Here is an 18,920-nt window from a genome sequence, read left to right as displayed (position 1 = left end):
TCTTTACTGCAATCTCGATGATTCACCAACCATTTTTCTACTTTCATCCTGTTTCTCCATCATTTTACTGTGGCAATATGTTCTCTGGCATGGTGGTCACCGGTGACCGGCGTTTCTTAAATTGTTCACAGTTGATAAATTTAAATATTTGTAAAATTTTTGTTGCAATATCGATGGTTCGCCATCCATGTTTCTACTTTTATCCTGTTGCTCTATTATTTTACTGTAAAAACGCGCTCTGTGCCATGGTGGTCACCGGTGACCGGCACTCGAAACTTTCAATATTTCTTAAATTGTCCGCAACTAACGAACTCTATCAATAACCTCAGTCATAAAAAATGCTATAGAACAATAAATACACCGTCGAATTACGTAATATAACTACTATTCCTGTTATAACTTAAATAAACATTGAGGACGTCTTCGGACGTGGCAAAATGGCGCCACAGTCAATACACACAGAAACTAACAAATAAAAAGCGAGAATAATCGGTGCATTAAATTCCTTTCCCTGTCCGCTACTTTCTCTAATTTATCATTTAACGGCCAACGATATACAACTGTTTACAATCCCACACGGTCGTCGAAATCTTCTCTAATTTATCGTTAACAGAATGCTCGATTATATTCATTAACGACGATACATTTTTTTTTTTTCACCGTTCCGTTTGGCTTTCGTTCTCCGCGATTCTCGTTAACGTTCCCCGATTTTTCAACGATTTTACACACCTCGCCCGGAGTAATTGGGTTGCGGCTAATATCGAATTCGCGTGCTCGAATAATCGCGTCGTTACACAACGAATAAAATCGAGCAACTACGCTCCGGTTCACATTCACTTCTCCGTTTTCCCGGCATAGAAAATAGAAACTGCTGGGTTTCCGTGCGAAGCCGCGCTCTAAGCACGCGACGACGCGAAAATTTTGTCGCTGCTCCGCCGACGAGAACAGTTTCAATGTTAATAAATTAAATTTTTTACTCCATTACGATTTTTCTGTCTCGTTTACCCTCCGAAAATTTACCTTGGTACCTTATAGAATTCTTCGCGCGTTAAAACTCGAAAAATTAACTGGGTCAACAACAGCATATATGTTTATAATTTCTTAATATTCACAAATTCGATACAGTAGAAACGACATATATTTAATCCTGCCAGTTCTGCTTATTTACGCTGTATACTATATTTCAGACTAGGAAGTATGTAATAAATATAAAAAAATTAAACAACAGGACGACCTCGCAATGGTGAACGTTTAAGGAAATTTTCAATATAGGAATTTCGAACGTGAACGACCCTTTGTCTTGGATGAATGAATAAAATTTATTTTTTGCAAACGTGCCTCGGAAAAGTTTCGAAACCAATGGCCTCGTAATCCGTGAGAAGACGCAGTTCTTCTTCAGGTGGCACGGGTATTATTAAATAATAAAGGAATGGCAGCATTGGAAACGCTGCCACACTGTTTATCTTTCTCTTTATCTATTTACAGTAGATTAGATCACGCTTTGGTATTCTTGCCGTTAAACTGGTAATCTGTGAATCTGTTTCATAAGAGCGCGTGTGGTCTTCATTCATGTGTTTCTACTATGTTGGGGCGGATGGATCCCATTTTCCTGGCAAGGAATATTTACGACGAAAGGCATAAAGATCCTTGAAGAAATACGTTTAAACACGTTTTAATTTAATTTTATAGTAACAAGATCGAAACAAAATTTTGATCAGTTGATCTAACAAAGAAAATGCAAGAAAATTATTAGTCCTGGAACTACTTTGAAAATTAATAAAAAAATTATTTTCAAGGAAACTTAATTTGACGAAGAAAACACAAATAAATTATTAATGTTGGAGTCACCGTGAAAATTTTAAAAATTTAAGCGGCTTCGTTTCGATCGACTGTTTCTTTTGCATTGAAAAAAAAAAAGAGGTAAAATGACGAATAAAAGAAAAGGCTGGAGAAATACAAAACAGTGGATGATACAGGTTCGAAAGTTACAGCTATGCTTTCCCGGATCCGATATCCGAGCATCGAGAAATCGACCTTGGAACGGCGAAGCATCGTCGAGAATCCTCGACGAAATGCATAAAAATACGAGAAAACCGTGCCGTTTATCACCGAGCTTATCAGGCTCCGTATGGTCCATTCTTCTCATGTTTTATTTCGGTCATAAGTTACGCTCGTATGCATAAATGCCAGCGGCCATAGAATACCGTGGGCTTGGACGGTTGAGTGTTACCATGTTTCTATTCCCTAGGCTACCACTTTTCGTCGTCTTAAGGCCGTTGTCCTATGAGTCATTGTCCACCATGGAATTGTTTGCTCTCCACTCTATGCTTTAACCCTCGCGTTGGTCCACGTTGCTACGCTAGTTTCGTCCATATTTCTCCAGCTAGTCGATCGGCAAATATTTTTATAAAATCATTATCGCGTTGGTTTAACCCCCTTGGACCTAACGAATCAACAAACCTTTAGGATATTGTATTTTTAAACAATTTCAAAAATTTCACTCTTAGCCTTTCGCCAAGTGTTCAATAATATCTTAAATAATTTTCTGACGAACAATATAATTCGTAAATTGTGCAGGTCAACGAAACCGACTTTTTATCTCAGAGGGAAATAGTTTATAAATCTTCGAAATTGTTGATGCTGAAAAATATTAGGGACAAAACGAGGTTTGATATTGTTGGAGAGCCATTTTCCCTGTCCCTGCAGGTGAGTATCGTGTATACGGTTGATAAACTTCGATTGCAACCAGAACAGTTCGTGGGTAAATTTCGCGTGTCCAGTTTTGATCGAGGTCGAGGTTCGCCAGTGTTTGGTCGTACGTTGAGTCGCGTAGTTCGTCGTATGTTTCTTCGTCCCCCAGAAACTTTCGTTGGAAACTGTTCCAGAATTTATTAGGGATGTTTTTGATTAACAGCTTCAAACGACTGCCAAATCATTTATTAGTTATTTGATAAAACAAATGTTTATCGACGTTTTTTCATAGATAAAGAGCTCGACGGATTGCGAATGAGCTGTTCCAGAAATGTTACTTACATATAACCTTCTCTGCAGTTGCTATAAAATTTATTACAGATTAAAGTTGAATATTATCTACCATTTTACTTTTACACCTACTTTTGTTTCATTTTCCGGTATTACGGTCGACATTGTCGTATGTCAGTGGTTCTCAGTCTGTGGCAGGCGTGCCAACGATGGCACGTAAAGTCCTAGTATTGGAGTCGAGATTTAAAAGTTATTTAACAGGCGTTCGGAAGAATGTAAAATAAAAAATTATCATTTATACAACAGGAAGATGTACATACTTTTCCTAATATTTGTACTATTTTTATTATTTCAACACACTTGCTATCAAAAATATATTTCAATCTTAGACCATTGCAAACTACGTAACTTAGAATTTGTTTCAACATTCATTTTTGTAATCTTGTCAAAATTCATAAATTTCTCTAGTTACACAAAAATATATAGGAATATTTTCGAACAGATAAATAATTTTTTCACGCGTGTAACTAGAATCTAAATACTTCGAAGTTTTGTGTTTGAATATACTCGTATAAAAAAAGTCCCTGTTGCTTGTTTAATGGTCAATAATTGATGTTCGAGCAACACATGGTCACGTGAGATTTTTCGACGATTTCTCGCCCAACGGTAGCGTCCAAAAACATTTCTGTTGGCCAGACTCTCCGTGGGCATTCGTACGCGTCCTAATTTTCCCCGTTTACCGTTTTCGACTACGTCGATCGAGCGAATCGGAGGAATTTCGCTTCAAATCGAAGCTAGCGACATTCGATCGGTCGGAAAATCTGTTCACCGGTTCTCTGTTCTATCCGTTCGACGACTCTGGCTCGAGGTTGTCGGAGTCGCTCGATTATTCGGCAGAAAGAGATAACGGTACCGCTTCCTTGTAGCAGCGACACCAATGACACTGATTGAAATGTCGCGTTACACCTACTTATCGGCTCGAGCGCGTACAATAGCGTTTTATAAGCGTATCAAAACGTCTCGAGATATACGTTTGTTGCAGCTGCGTGTTCGCCAATGTCCGTTGCTTCGACAAAGATTTTACAATTTCTATTCCAACGGTTCCTTCTTCAATTTTTTCAGGGTTTAGTAAATCGTTTCGAGTTTACAGGGTAACCCCGTAACTCCAATTTTGGCAATTTGCCATTCCAAATGTTGATTTCAAGGCACTGTACGTTCCCCTTCTCGACGCCATCTTGTGCATAGACTAAATAAACAGAATTTTTCGTGCATTGCATGGAGGAGTTAATATCGAAAGTACAAGTCGAACGCAGAGTTCGATGTGAATTGTCGTTGGGGTTTAGGAATAAAAGAAATATGGCGGACTCGCGAGGAATTTGGACGCCGCGGACGCGTATGATTCACGTAACGAAGAAAAGGGAGACAGTTTCGCAGAAGAACGCGAGAGACTAGGGAGAAAGGAACGACCTTACTTCGGAGGATATTTCGAATCGACATACGACGGGGAGAGCTGGTACAAAGACGTATGGTACGATTAACCGGTTTCGAACGAACATCGTTATTTCTTTATGAATCAACATTTTCCGCGCGTCCGTCGCCATATGCTTCCTCGTTTATTCCAGACTCCATTGGGTTACTGTGTTTCTAGGTGCACCGCGTGATTCCCACATGACGTGGTTCACATCACTTTGTCATCTCCGATCGCTTTCCTAATGTCACCTAACGTGTCGATGGTATTCGAAAGGTGGTCAGAAAAATGTAACGCGAGACGCGTTGCACTGACACGGAACGAACGCGATCAGTTAAGCGGGTACTTGGAAGTTTGCACGAAACGTGTAGGGGGCGCTTTAAATTGCCGGGAAAATGTACTTTTCTTCAATATTTTTGCGCGATAAGGCGAAACGAACGCGATCAGTTAAGCGGGTACTTGGAAGTTTGCACGAAACGTGTAGGGGGCGCTTTAAATTGCCGGGAAAATGTACTTTTCTTCAATATTTTTGCGCGATAAGGCGAAACGAACGCGATCAGTTAAGCGGGTACTTGGAAGTTTGCACGAAACGTCGAGGGGACGCTTTAAATTGCTGGGAAAATGTACTTTTCTTCGATACTTTTGCGCGATAAGGCGAAACGAACGTGATCAGTTAAGCGGGTACTTGGAAGTTTGCACGAAACGTCGAGGGGACGCTTTAAATTGCTGGGAAAATGTACTTTTCTTCGATACTTTTGCGCGATAAGGCGAAACGAACGCGAACAGTTAAGCGGGTACTTGGAAGTTTGCACAAAACGTGGGGGGGATGCTTTAAATTGCCGGGAAAATGTACTTTTCTTCAATATTTTTGCGCGATAAGGCGAAACGAACGCGATCAGTTAAGCGGGTACTTGGAAGTTTGCACGAAACGTGGAGGGGACGCTTTAAATTGCTGGGAAAATGTACTTTTCTTCGATATTTTTGCGCGATAAGGCGAAACGAACGCGATCAGTTAAGCGGGTACTTGGAAGATTACACAAAACGTGGAGGGAACGCTTTAAATTGCCAGGAAAATGTACTTTTCTTCGATATTTTTGCGCGATAAGGCGAAACGAACGCGATCAGTTAAGCGGGTACTTGGAAGTTTGCACGAAACGTGGAGGGGACGCTTTAAATTACTGGGAAAATGTACTTTTCTTCGATATTTTTGCGCGATAAGGCGAAACGAACGCGATCAGTTAAGCGGGTACTTGGAAATTTGCATCAAATTTGGCAAGAATTCTTCGTCATTCTATTTCAAACGTAAACTAATTAAAACAACTATATCTTCGATCATGAATATTTTTAATAATCGCGATTATTGCAGTGAAAACCTAGAGTAAGTGAATTTTGACCGATTAGAAATTATAAATACCTTCTTCGTTTTATTTAACTATGCTACTGTAGTTACGAGGGCAAAAGTTATCGATGCAGAAATAGAAATAGGAATTCGATATCGAAGCAACGTTAGGAAACGACGATATTCTGTATTAGAACCAGTCGGGAATAATACGTTGGAATATATCGTGTTTCGTTTGAAACAATTTGATACAATCGCGTGCAGTTTTCTATCTGGGAAATAATTATCTCGATGCCTTGGGATTAGGAGATTAATTGATGCTCTGGCAAAGCATTTCCAATATTTGTTATCTTTTTAATAAGAATTTGTAACATAGTGTTTTCCAAAATGGAGGGACAAGAAAGCTCTGCCTACTGATATAAGCTATGTTTTTATTTATTTAAGGGCGTGTTCCTTTCTATTCTAAAAAGTTTATAAACCACTGATCTAATGTTCTATTTGTTCTATGATCGGCCTCGATTTCGATAAATGAGTTTACGATAAGAAATATGCCTTTAATCAGATCTATTTGTGTGATTTTAGTTACAACATTTATCTGATACGATAGAAACTCGTAGGAAGCGATAATATTGATAATGATCACGGATACAATAGTACGAATGCAGGTCAGCGTTTATCCTCTGTTGTGTTTGTGAAAGTAACCGAAAAAGTACAATTTTTACTGAAACTGAAAGATTAATCGAACTGCTATGGAATGCGTATTAACAATAACACCATCTTTTACGACAGTAGCATTTCTTTTTTCAACGACGATTAAAGGAATGTAAAATTAATTGATATCTAGAGCGGAATCATACTTTGGAACATCATGATTCAGTTATTAGTCAGGTAAAGATAATGGAAAATGCTATAACCGAGGAATGCTTTTTCATCCAGAGATAAGCATTAAATTGCGATAGATTCTCGACGTATTGTGGAAGAAGATACCACTCCTTGAAATGATCTGTCGTTAATAGTAAACGGGGTGACGACATTATTCATAAATATTTGCCCGATCTTAAATTTAATCTGTGCAACTTTGAAACTTGCTGGTTAAATAAAATTGTATAGTAAATAGTAATTACAACTAGCAACAAATCGTAAACAATAGTTTATCTTTGGAAAGAATTATATTTGGCTCTGGTTAAAAAAATATGAGATTTAAATAAAATATAATATTTTTACTTTGTTACAAAACTAATGGAAATTATTGTTGACTCTATCACAGATTATAGAGTTTACTAAAATAATTTTTAAGTACTTTTTTAGGTATTACAACCTGTCCATATTTAGTTTGCGTCTTGGGGTCAAGATTTTAATTTTCGTAGTGTTTTTTACCAGCGTTGTTAATGCTACTTCCATTCAGGATATTCGGTCCATTGTTCTGGATTATCCATATACGCGATCGCGCGATTATTATGCGCAATTATAATTTAAGTCGAAGCTCTCGTAATAATAGAAATACGGTAGAGCCTCCTGTATCCGACCATTAATTAACCAAAAAGCTACTATACGAATTCCGTTTATACAACAGAATTGTTTAATTATTTTGTCAAAGCCGCGCAATAAATATAGCGAGGCATTTAATAATCTAAAACAATTAACGTATGATCCTTGCATAAATCGAAGCATAGTCGCTTTTAAGCAAAATCGTCCATTTTGTTTATTTTAACCGCGAAAATTTGAATATACTTTTCGTACAATGTCGACCGTCTCCCAGCAAATATAAATATGTCCAAGAAAATTGAAAAAAAGAAAATTTCCAAAGGTTCCATCGCGTAATGGTCGAACGTAAAATTACGCGACGTGAAAAATTCCAAGCGAGCGGCATTATACTTTCAAAACGATAGCCAATTAAAGCGTGAGAAAAGGAACGGAACGACAACGAAAGTGAAAAAAAGAAAAAACGGAGCACGAGCAACAAGTCGCCAACAGTGACCAATGAATATCTAATTTTCACCTCACGCCCACGTCCATTTTGCAATACCGTTATAACTTTGCCGCGCGTTGTCTTGCAAAATTATCAATGAAGTCTCCGTGCAAAGCGAACCACTGTATCTTGACATAGAAATCGCGTATTCCCATTATTAGGCAGCGAAAGGCGCGATACGACAGAACAGGAGGGGGAGGGAAATGTATTTTTTCCCCCTGTCACAGAGCCCATCGTCGTGTTTTCTAATCATTTCGAACGCGACGACTCGATTTTCCTCAATTTTTATGCATCCACGTCCATTACAGCGTTTCTCTTTTCACTCGATTACTATTTTATCCAATTAAGTCGGCCTCAACCTACTCACTTTCGTGTTCGCGATAACGATTTTAATAGCAATGGTAATAGTAACCCAGTTAAATACATCGATGGCGGAGGGGAGAATCGCGTTTAATATCGCGGATATTTTTATTGGTAGACAATTTTAACTTTAGACAGATATTATTGGTTACAAGGTTAGGTTAGAATTCTTTCGATTGGAATATTCATGTTGCAACGATCAAATTCAACGCGAATTGCAAGCAAATGATGTTTAAGAGTACTGTAGCTTCGAATCTGGGGTCAAGAGATGGCTAAGTTTCCGTGAAGTGAAAATAAACACCGCCATCTTGTTTCCGAGAGAATCTTAACCCCCGTCCAGACTAGCACAAAATAGTCTTAAAACCAAATGAGGGGTGCGAAAGAAAATAAAAAAATAAAAATAAATCGCTAACAAATCGTATTTACTATAAAGATATATCCCTACGGATCTAAAATTAATAAAATCGATCGACTCGATAAAACGAAAAGTGGAAATTACGAATACAAAAGTTTCGAACTATGATCGAGCGTTCTCTGATATTTTAAAAACGTTTGAAAAGTGAAATGGGCTGAGGTGTCACTGGCGTCGAGTTAAGATGAGCCAGCTATATCGTGGATCGTTAAAACTGGCGCGCTGGAACGGTCCCTCGAAACAGCTGTCATCGCGCGGGATACCATCGGCGCCGATCATTCACCAAATTACGAAACCTCGTGGCTTCGATGCACAATAGAAAGTCAACGGTAACCGCCGTAGGAACGTTCGCGGTGAAACGACACCGTGCCTCGCTTCGTGACAACTTTAAACCGATCGGAATCCGAAGACGTCGGAACGACTCGAAATTAAAAACACCTATTAAATGCAACTCGCCCCTACGATCGATCCGCGAAGGCGAACGAGTCGATCGCGCGCACTTTCGAACGAAACGAATAAAGAAATACCTGGTGAGAGGTCCGGGCAGCGGGTACCGACAAAGTCAAAGGCACGTTTGGTGGATCGGTAGCAGCGTTTTCGGAATTCTTGTTCCGTTCGCAAGTCCCTCTTTCTCTTTCGATCGCATGGACGAGCACGGTATCCTCGACGCGAAACACGAATCACCATCCGGACATAGCCGATCACCGATCCGTCGATCACCGGATCGTGGAATCACCGATCGACCACGTAACCTCCGTGGGGGGGAGTTTTTTCCTTGCGTGCACACGCTCGGGCGCAGAGTCGACGAGGAACAGAACGATTCGAGGCGGTCGACGACCAAGAATCTTCGTAATCGGCCAGGTGAAAGCCGTTTAGGTGAGCGGCGAACGAACGACTGGCTAAGCCACGATCTACCAGAGGTACCAGAAGCGATTCAGGATCCCCCCTTTGCCCCCCGCTCCTGTATAACTTTCACAACACCGGCTAGAGAGCGAGTCTCTCTTTTTCTCTTTCCCTCCGTTCGCCATTTTTATCCGTCCCTCTCGCTCTGTCCTCCGCGCTGTCCCTTGAACAATTTTTTATGTCAAACCTGGGGGGCTGGATCGGGATACGCGCAATAGTACCCCCCGGGACTCGTTGCGAAACACGAAAATACATATTTTCTCGCACTTTTCCGAGAAAATTTCGAGGGTGACTTTCGAGGGGATCCCCGAATCTAGGAACATCTTTTATGCATTTGAAAGGCTCTATATTGTATGCTTCCTGTTTGGTGGAATTTCAGATTTTAGAGGATTTTGTAATCTGAATTTTCAGAGAATTTCTTTAAAGTAGATTTAAAACGAAACTGAGGGGAATTAATATATAGGTAATTTCGAGAATTCCCTTCTCTTTGAATTCTTGATTCAAACTTTCAGAACTCTATATACTATAACTTGCACCTTTTATTTTTTCAGAAGCAATTTCCACAACTGTGAGGTCCCCTTGCTGGCCAAACAGGGTTGCTGCAGACTTTTGGCGATACTCTAAAATATCTGTATCGAACTTTGGTTCGTTCCGAATTCGATCACGACTCTTAAATTTGATAATAATTGAAATAAATGTAAAATATTCCCCCAATAGTCCTCAATAGTCCTTCCCGTCTCTGTAAAGAAGCACACGAAGCTTCATCCTTACATTTTGATTAACCAGTGTACGAGCACACTAAAAAATGATTTCTAATTGTCTGAAATATGACAGTGCTGGTTTTAAATGGATATACAAATCCGGATTTACTACATTCCTTGGCGGTAGCGGTGAATAGAAATTCTGTGACGTGGCAAGATTATTACGAAACGACGAATATACGGACATTAAAGTGTGACGTCTATAGAAATCGGAGCGTCCAGAGTGGTTGCAATAGCTGACCTAACCGTTCTAGCAATGGCCTTGTGCTTGCGTCGAGCACTATCTTGGGTTGCGTTACAAGATGCTATCGTTATCGAATTTTTAATCGATCTTTCGAGTACGTTGTACATAGTTCACGCGGCTGAGTAATCGTCTATCCAACTAGTATGAACATATTTGCAACTTACGAGAGCGAAACTATGGATAAATTAAATTGTATTTTGGAGGAGAGGTTTTGAAAAGTATTTCCGCCGTTTGGAAACTATCGTTCGAGGAATCTGAGGCTTTTCGACCGGTCCGAATTCTCGATTAATCGAGTAGAATGTGTTACCAGATACGGCCAGGAATGAAGGCGACCGTGTAAATTGCAGTCGACACCTTTCCTGTTTCCTGAGCATTGCGTTTACCTAAAAAGTCGCACTCGAACGCTTTGCGGATGTTTACGTATACCCCTTATAAAGAGTACTGTGATTAGTTTCACAAATAACTGAAGATGAGACTCGAGATAATCACCCGAAGCTCGAAAGCTTTCCGCCATTTTTGCGACTGAAAACTCTCGAGACTCAGATGAATAATAAATTCGATTAAACATCTTGAATAAAATATAAAAATACAAGCTTTTGTAAGCTTGCATAGAACACTTTTCAGGAAAGAAAAAGGAAAAGTAAGAATTGTGGATCTCCAGAGTTTCGATAAAGTTAAAATTTAATTTAATTTAAGCTTTTGTAAGCTTGCATAGAACACTTTTCAGAAAAGATAAAGGAAAAGTAAGAATTGTGGATCTCCAGAGTTTCGATAAAGTTAAAATTTAATTTAATTTAAGCTTTTGTAAGCTTGCATAGAACACTTTTCAGAAAAGATAAAGGAAAAGTAAGAATTGTGGATCTCCAGAGTTTCGATAAAGTTAAAATTTAATTTAATTCAAGCTTTTGTAAGCTTGCATAGAACACTTTTCAGAGAAGATAAAGGAAAAGTAAGAATTGTGGATCTCCAGAGTTTCGATAAAGTTAAAATTTAATTTAATTCAAGCTTTTGTAAGCTTGCATAGAACACTTTTCAGAAAAGATAAAGGAAAAGTAAGAATTGTGGATCTCCAGAGTTTCGATAAAGTTAAAATTTAATTTAATTCAAGCTTTTGTAAGCTTGCATAGAACACTTTTCAGAAAAGATAAAGGAAAAGTAAGAATTGTGGATCTCCAGAGTTTCGATAAAGTTAAAATTTAATTTAATTTAAGCTTTTGTAAGCTTGCATAGAACACTTTTCAGAAAAGATAAAGGAAATGTAAGAATTGTGGATCTCCAGTGTTTCGATAAAGTTAAAATTTAATTTAATTTAAGCTTTTGTAAGCTTGCATAGAACACTTTTCAGAAAAGATAAAGGAAAAGTAAGAATTGTGGATCTCCAGAGTTTCGATAAAGTTAAAATTTAATTTAATTCAAGCTTTTGTAAGCTTGCATAGAACACTTTTCAGAAAAGATAAAGGAAAAGTAAGAATTGTGGATCTCCAGAGTTTCGATAAAGTTAAAATTTAATTTGAAAGTTCTATTTTTCGGCCGATTAAAAATATTGTAACTGTTTCCTTGTCTACGACACGTCCTGCGAGGCATCGAAGTCTCCGGTCCTGTTGGTTTAACCCAGCCATGAGGGACGAAATCTTCCGAATATAAATCCCCCTAAATCGCATGCTCAATATTAATTAGGCGTAGCAATACATTGAGTATCAATTTTGTTAAATGTCACAGTCTTTGTATCAAATTATTAGAATGTATCTTTATCGAAGATAACTGAAACTTTCGATAGATCCAATATGAAATTAGAAACGAAATTATTGTACTTTTTAGTATACATCCCTTTTTTTTCATTTCGAAATCTGAAAGTAATTATTTAAGGCGTCCGTCGAGAAGAAAAGTTCTCCAATATGGGCGTCATCGCACTAGTATCGTTCGTGCAGTGATTGGTAATGCCACTGTTCGCCAACAGATGGCAGGACACTATCAATATTGTCCCAGCAAAGAGTACACGTTTATGGACATGCCGTTATGCGTACCGACCTGAAAATTTGGAGATGATTTTAGCGTCCTCTTCTCATGGAAATTGTTCACTGAATTAGTATTGATGGGCAAACAGCTTGTAGTGTGTGTGTAAATACATATGAGTTGACTATGGGAGAGATTGAAAAAGGCAATCCAAGTATTATCAGACGAAACAGGCCGGGTGTGCCCAAAGGAAACTGTCCCTCCTCCACTTACACACACTAATGCATAACCACATTGTATATGAGTGTTCTAGCGCTGTGTATAGCTTCGGGGATTCGAGAAAGAAGGCGAGAATGTCGACTGCCCATTTTTTAACACTTTCTGACCTATGTACAAGTCCATCTACTTGAATTTTTGTCTCGAAAGTTTGGATTTTGTCCAGGGTGACAGGGGAGGTGAACCCCTACGTGGCGCGCCCCCAGGTGGTGGATAAGGGCAGCCACTGGGATAGGATGATGAGGGGGGATGGGATCATCAGCCTGAGAAAGGCTTGGTTGTTGTTGGTGGCCACATCCTCGCATGGCATCCTAGAGGTTGGAGCGAAAAAGCTCCCGTGAACCAAACACCGGGGTATGATATGTGTTTTGTGTTCAGTTCCAAACTGTGGCGCTGCCTGCTGTTGCTTTGCTGCGGTTAGGAACTCGTGAAAATTTCGTAGGAGGATAGAAAAGGGAAAAGGAGGGGGCGCATTTCGTCCGAGCCTGCTAGTGGACTCATCAGTAAAAGGCTTTCTAGCACGCCCTGCCTTAGACAACTGAGATATTGGGAAGTTTTTTTTTTTTTGTTATTTTTCCTGATTGGTCGCAGTGTACCTGGGGCTGGGGCCCTAATAACCTACATTTAGAATGACTGTTAGTAGTTAGTGCCTGGGTATATTTATGTTATAGTCCTGCCTTAGACAACTGGAATATTGGGAAGTTTTTTTTTGTTATTTTTCCTGATTGATCGCAGTATCTGGGGCTGGGGCCCTATAACCTGCATTTATAATGAGTATTAGAGGTGTCTGGGTATATTTATGTTAGTGTGGGGCTGCTGTATTTTTTGTGTTCAGGCTCGAGGAAAAACTTTCAAAAACCTCGTTTTCATGCATGGTGGTGGGGGTTGTTAGTTTAGGATGAAAGTCTGGGGTGTTTTTATTCGCGTTTTTAGTGGGATGGTGATGGGATCATAGTTCCCTAAGAGTGGCTACCAGGCGATTTGGGTGTTGGAGGTTGGAGGTTTGAGCTGCAGCGGCCAGATATTGGGAAATCGTTCGAGGAATGTATATATAGCAGAGGGGTCGGTCGAGTGCTTGTGATAGCACGAGCCCTCTGGTGGCGAGCATCGGAGGCGACGCCACAAACGCCTTTTTAAGTATTTTTAAGACCTTGCAGAACTTTTCTCTTTTACGACTCGTTCGCCCTTGTACCTTATGGCCTACAGATCTAGCGACCTGTGCCTTTATTGCGTACGTCTCGAGCTGTACTCATCACCAGCGAGTCGACCATTGGCTCCAACCGTACCCATTCTGTCCCAGGGTCACCCTGGTCACTTTTTGCAACTTACTGTCGGATGACACGCATGAATCATCGTATTTTAACTAAATTGTAAACACTAGGACACGGTCTTACTCATCAACACTAGGACTCAACCGTGTGCTACTGGAGTAGTCATCCGGCTCCCCTTCCCCTCTTGTACAAACCGATAAATAGGGACAAAACCCCGAAAAAGGGCCTTCTTGTACTCACAAGGAACCATCGCGAACGGTCCGGCTTCGATTTTGATGAAATTTTGTACACTTATAAAGCAGCCAAAAATAATCGACACGTATTTTTTTTTAGCTGCGGTAACTCGAGTTTAAGGGGTGAAACCACCCCTTGAAGTTTTGGCTCGAAACGGCTATCTCGAAAACGGAAAGACATACAAAAAAATTGTTAATGGGCGAGGTTGATGGTTTCTTATGTACAATAACATGGTGTTAAAAAATTTAAAAAAATACAATTTGTTTATAACAAAAAAAAATTTATTAACTTAATTCTTCATTTTATTGAAATTTTCATAATGACAAAAAATGACGAGCATTTTATTCCAAATCCATTGGTATGCGATTTTTTAAAATTGCCTCCTACAGTTTTGCAGATTTTGATGATTTACATCTTGCGCGCACATCCATTATGGTAGTAGCCGTTCTAACTTTGATTTTAATGAAGCACTGTAGGCTTGCACTACTTCTAGAAGACAAAATCGGGAAAAATACAAGAATACCAATTTGTTGATGGAGGCTTCGTTAAGAAATTATTAACGTTTAAAGTTCCGCCCGTACTGAATTTTTTTCTCCGAAATGCCCAAGATTTCGGGGGAATGTGTAATGACCAAAAATGATTGTAATCGACCCCTGCAACCGAAAATAATTTTTTCAGAATGGTTTGAAATTTTTTAATTTTGTTGACTTTCAGACATTCTCGAATTTTTTTCTCAAAAGTGCGTCGGATTTCGGGGGTATATATATTGACCAAAAATGATTGAAATTGACACCCGCAACTGAAAATAATTTTTTTAGAACGATTTGAAATTTTTTTTTTCGCTGAAAAATTTAGGCACTACGCCCTATCGATTTTTCTTAAAAATTCGTTTTTCATTTTTAATAATTTTGTTTGACGCCCTACAAAAAAGTTGGCCAATACTTTTTTGTAGGTACCTATGAGCTCTACTTCAGAAAAAAGTTTCATTGAAATATATTCACTATTGTAGGAATTATGGCTGTTTGAAGATTGGACCATTTTTATGGGGTTTTTCTCATTTTGCGGGGTCAAGGATCAACTTTTTGCATATTTTTGCGATTTCTACGTATTCTTGATTAAAATACGCGTCGTTTGCAGTTTGAAAATTAAAATCCTTCATTCCGTTCAGAAGTTATGACATTTTAAAGATCCGCATTTTTCGGACAACATTTCTGGCCATAAATTACATTTTCGATTAGGAATTTTTTTCTCGAAAGTGCGTAGGATTTCGTGGGTATATGTATTGACCAAAAATGATTGTAATTGGCCCCCGCAACCGAAAATAATTTTTTCCTGGAGGATTTGAAATTTTTTAATTTAATTTTTTAATAACTTTTTAACGAAGGCTCAATCAACAAATTGATATTCTTGATTTTCGTCTTATTTTGGCCTCTAGAATCTCCGTTCTAGTAGTAGCCGTTCTAACTTTGATTTAGTGCAAGACTACAGTGCTTCATTAAAATCAAAGTTAGAACGGCTACTACCATAATGGATGTGCGCGCAAGATGTAAATCATCAAAATCTGCAAAACTGTAGGAGGCAATTTTAAAAAATCGCATACCAATGGATTTGGAATAAAATGCTCGTCATTTTTTGTCATTATGAAAATTTCAATAAAATGAAGAATTAAGTTAATAAATTTTTTTTTGTTATAAACAAATTGTATTTTTTTAAATTTTTTAACACCATGTTATTGTACATAAGAAACCATCAACCTCGCCCATTAACAATTTTTTTGTATGTCTTTCCGTTTTCGAGATAGCCGTTTCGAGCCAAAACTTCAAGGGGTGGTTTCACCCCTTAAACTCGAGTTACCGCAGCTAAAAAAAAATACGTGTCGATTATTTTTGGCTGCTTTATAAGTGTACAAAGTTTCATCAAAATCGAAGCCGGACCGTTCGCGATGGTTCCTTGTCAGTCGAATCTGTAAGCTCGTCGATATTAAGGTATGATTCCACTGAGGCAACACTATGCGACTTGTAACATGCCACATGTCGTTCGGTAACACTATGCGACCTGTAGCATGCTACTTGTCATTAACTGACGACATTGCTCGACATGTTCAATCTTGTCGATCCGACAAAACAATATCAAATAATCCCGCATTTCTTTATTTCGGAAAGGAAACAAATGAATGTGTAGCAAATACACATGTCAAGTGTCTACATAACGTCGATTTCATGTCGCATGCGTCGTAATCGCATGCGACATGTTGCCTAAATGTTGCCTTAATAAAATTGTGTTTCGTCATATGAGTCATTGCCGCATGCTACATGTTGCCTAAGTGGAATCACGCCTTTAAACAAGTCTACGCCACTAACTCGTATTCTTCCTTGGACTCCAACATTACAACAAATTTTTCATTGGAAGTGCGAAGGGGGTCCATCCGGCCAACGGGGTTACACCCACTAGGTTCGACTTCCTTTCCAGTATTCACCACTGTTCAAAATACCCCGATTCAGACCGGAAAAAAGACAGTCAACCAGACCGATTACAAACCTACATATCATACGCGTTGTTACCAACAACTTAATCACTTAATCAAGTCTATTTTATTAAACTAGTTGTAAGATATTGTATTTGTTGTAATATAAAATAAAAATGGGCCGAAAAAATACATTGGGTGAAAGGTGTACTCGTGTACCTCGTCTATGGTTTATGTTCCTATTATCTACACTTTGCTTTCAATCTCCAGCGAGTAGCAGTTGAATACGCAACGCACCTAATCTCCACCCTCTAAAAACCTACATTGTCAATTTGATTAGCATATTACGTGATTGACTTAGCTCTCGTTGCACGCTGTCCTCAAATACAACTTCAAACTTGTTTGACAAAAGTACGAAGAAAGATTTCGTCCTCTATCAAAGTGTCAACAATGTAACGAACATACTTATATTTTACAAATTATTTTATATTATTATGAACTGAATAATTAACCTATAGTATTAATGAGACGCAAGTTCTTGAAAATTCTCAGACATTTTTCAAAACTACATCAATAGATATTAATAAAACAGATCAAGTTTTATTTAATACCAAAACTACTCTCAGCGGGATATTAAATTGCATGCATTATAAACTTTTCATAAACGTAGAAATTATCCATTGCCAAGAATTTTTGAAAATATTTTGTGCTTGAAATTTTGAAACTTCCCATATGGTCTCTAATAAAGTAACCGTTGATATGGAATTTGTCTTCGAATTATCTGTTCAGGATTCAATCACTGCATAAACCTTCAACGAAAAATCAAAGCCTACCAGAATTAATATCGGTAGAAAAAACCGTCCAATCTCTTGTACCAGCATCAGAAGTCCCCGATAAACGCTATCGTTTCACTTTTGTTTTATCAATGCTTCCCTCGATTGATATTCCTTATCTTCCTCTCCAATCGTTCGTGAACCCATACTTTTTTCATAATCTTGCTCGAACGATTATTTTTCCATTAGGGTAAAGTTACAGAATAAATTAAAGTTAAAAATTAAGTTTCGTACGTATACAAATGTATAGAACAGTCCATGCAATAATCTCCTACGAAAACAAATAATTTATACGAAAACTGACTATTTACTAGGCTACTTTTATTCAAAATCCTTTTTTCTGTTTTAGTTTTCTCGACAATCTCCAGAAGTCTCGATTACTGGAAATAATTCCTGACATCCAAGATGGCCGACACGAAGCTAAGAAAACCTTTGGGATTAAATACTGTTAACCTCTTTCACGTATCTGTATAATTCTACGTCGTTTTATTTTGTAATGTCTGATTAATACTACCCATTCAAACTGATCGAGAATGATTCACGATCAGCTGACTTTTTACATCGGTCGAGTACGCGTGCACTCGATAGATACGATGTGGCGTTACAATCGTTGTTGTGATTTCTTCTGTGCTATGCTATAGACTACGTATACTACGTGTACTTTTTTTCTAATTTCAATTCCAAGAATATTTTACATAAACTATCATAAACTTATCATTTTACATAAACTGTCATGAACTTAAAATGCACGTCTTTTCGCTTCGTGAGTTTCAGCTTGAAAATTCAGACTGTTCTTTTAGACTGTGTATTCAGACTATTAATTTAGAATATTAAACGAGTGAAAGAATAATTCGAACGATTTAAAAAAAGTAACGAAACATTAAAAGACGAGTCATTTAATAGTCTTTAGCTAATTTTTCACAAAAAGGTTTTCAAACACTAAAACTACCAAACTGGTCCAGACTTGTCCATTCGTAATTTCCAATAAGAATAGTACAAAATATACTCGACTGAATTTTTGCTACTAGAAAAGTGGTTTTCTATTAGAGAACGAACAAACATTTCTTCATGAATCTATCGTTTTAATTTCTTTAGTAAAAATACACCATAATTGTCGATATTTCTAGCGTTAAAAAGGGACACCAAGCCCTGCAGAACGTTGTGGATCTAATGTCGCATATAACGAAGAACGTATAACGTTGAATGAAATAAAGTTACATCATAAGAAGGTTGCGATCGTTTGAAAGACGTGGCACAAATGTAACAGTTGTAACGTTAAGTGACGATGAGTGTAAGCGCGTTTCGGTCCTTTCGCTGTTCCAATTACTCAATCAGAAACGACGAGGGCGTGAAAATGGCCTCTCGAACGTCGACGTCGAACGATAAGACGGGACGAGGTTGCGGCGTACCGCCGACGAAAGAAACGCGAGAAACATTTCGACGTGTGATCG

At 38.4% G+C, this 18,920-nt stretch overlaps 1 protein-coding gene across 1 annotated transcript in view; it reads right to left on the bottom strand.

Moving 5' to 3' along the window:
• Positions 1-9,362, bottom strand: part of LOC122397366 (chitin synthase chs-2) — a 32,454-nt gene extending 23,092 nt beyond the window's left edge. Inside the window, exon 1 of the mRNA XM_043396488.1 lies at positions 9,058-9,362. The gene's annotated coding sequence lies outside the window, so the exon portion shown is untranslated. The remainder of the gene's footprint in view (positions 1-9,057) is intronic.
• Between the last annotated feature and the right edge of the window lie 9,558 nt (positions 9,363-18,920).

Source organism: Colletes gigas, unplaced genomic scaffold (assembly GCF_013123115.1).
Source record: "Colletes gigas isolate AHSC1104 unplaced genomic scaffold, ASM1312311v1 Colletes_gigas_Sc00009, whole genome shotgun sequence".
In the NCBI taxonomy this organism is placed as follows: Eukaryota; Metazoa; Arthropoda; class Insecta; order Hymenoptera; family Colletidae; genus Colletes; species Colletes gigas.
Note: the sequence above shows the minus strand (reverse complement) of the source record. Positions and strands in the feature narration are given on the sequence as shown.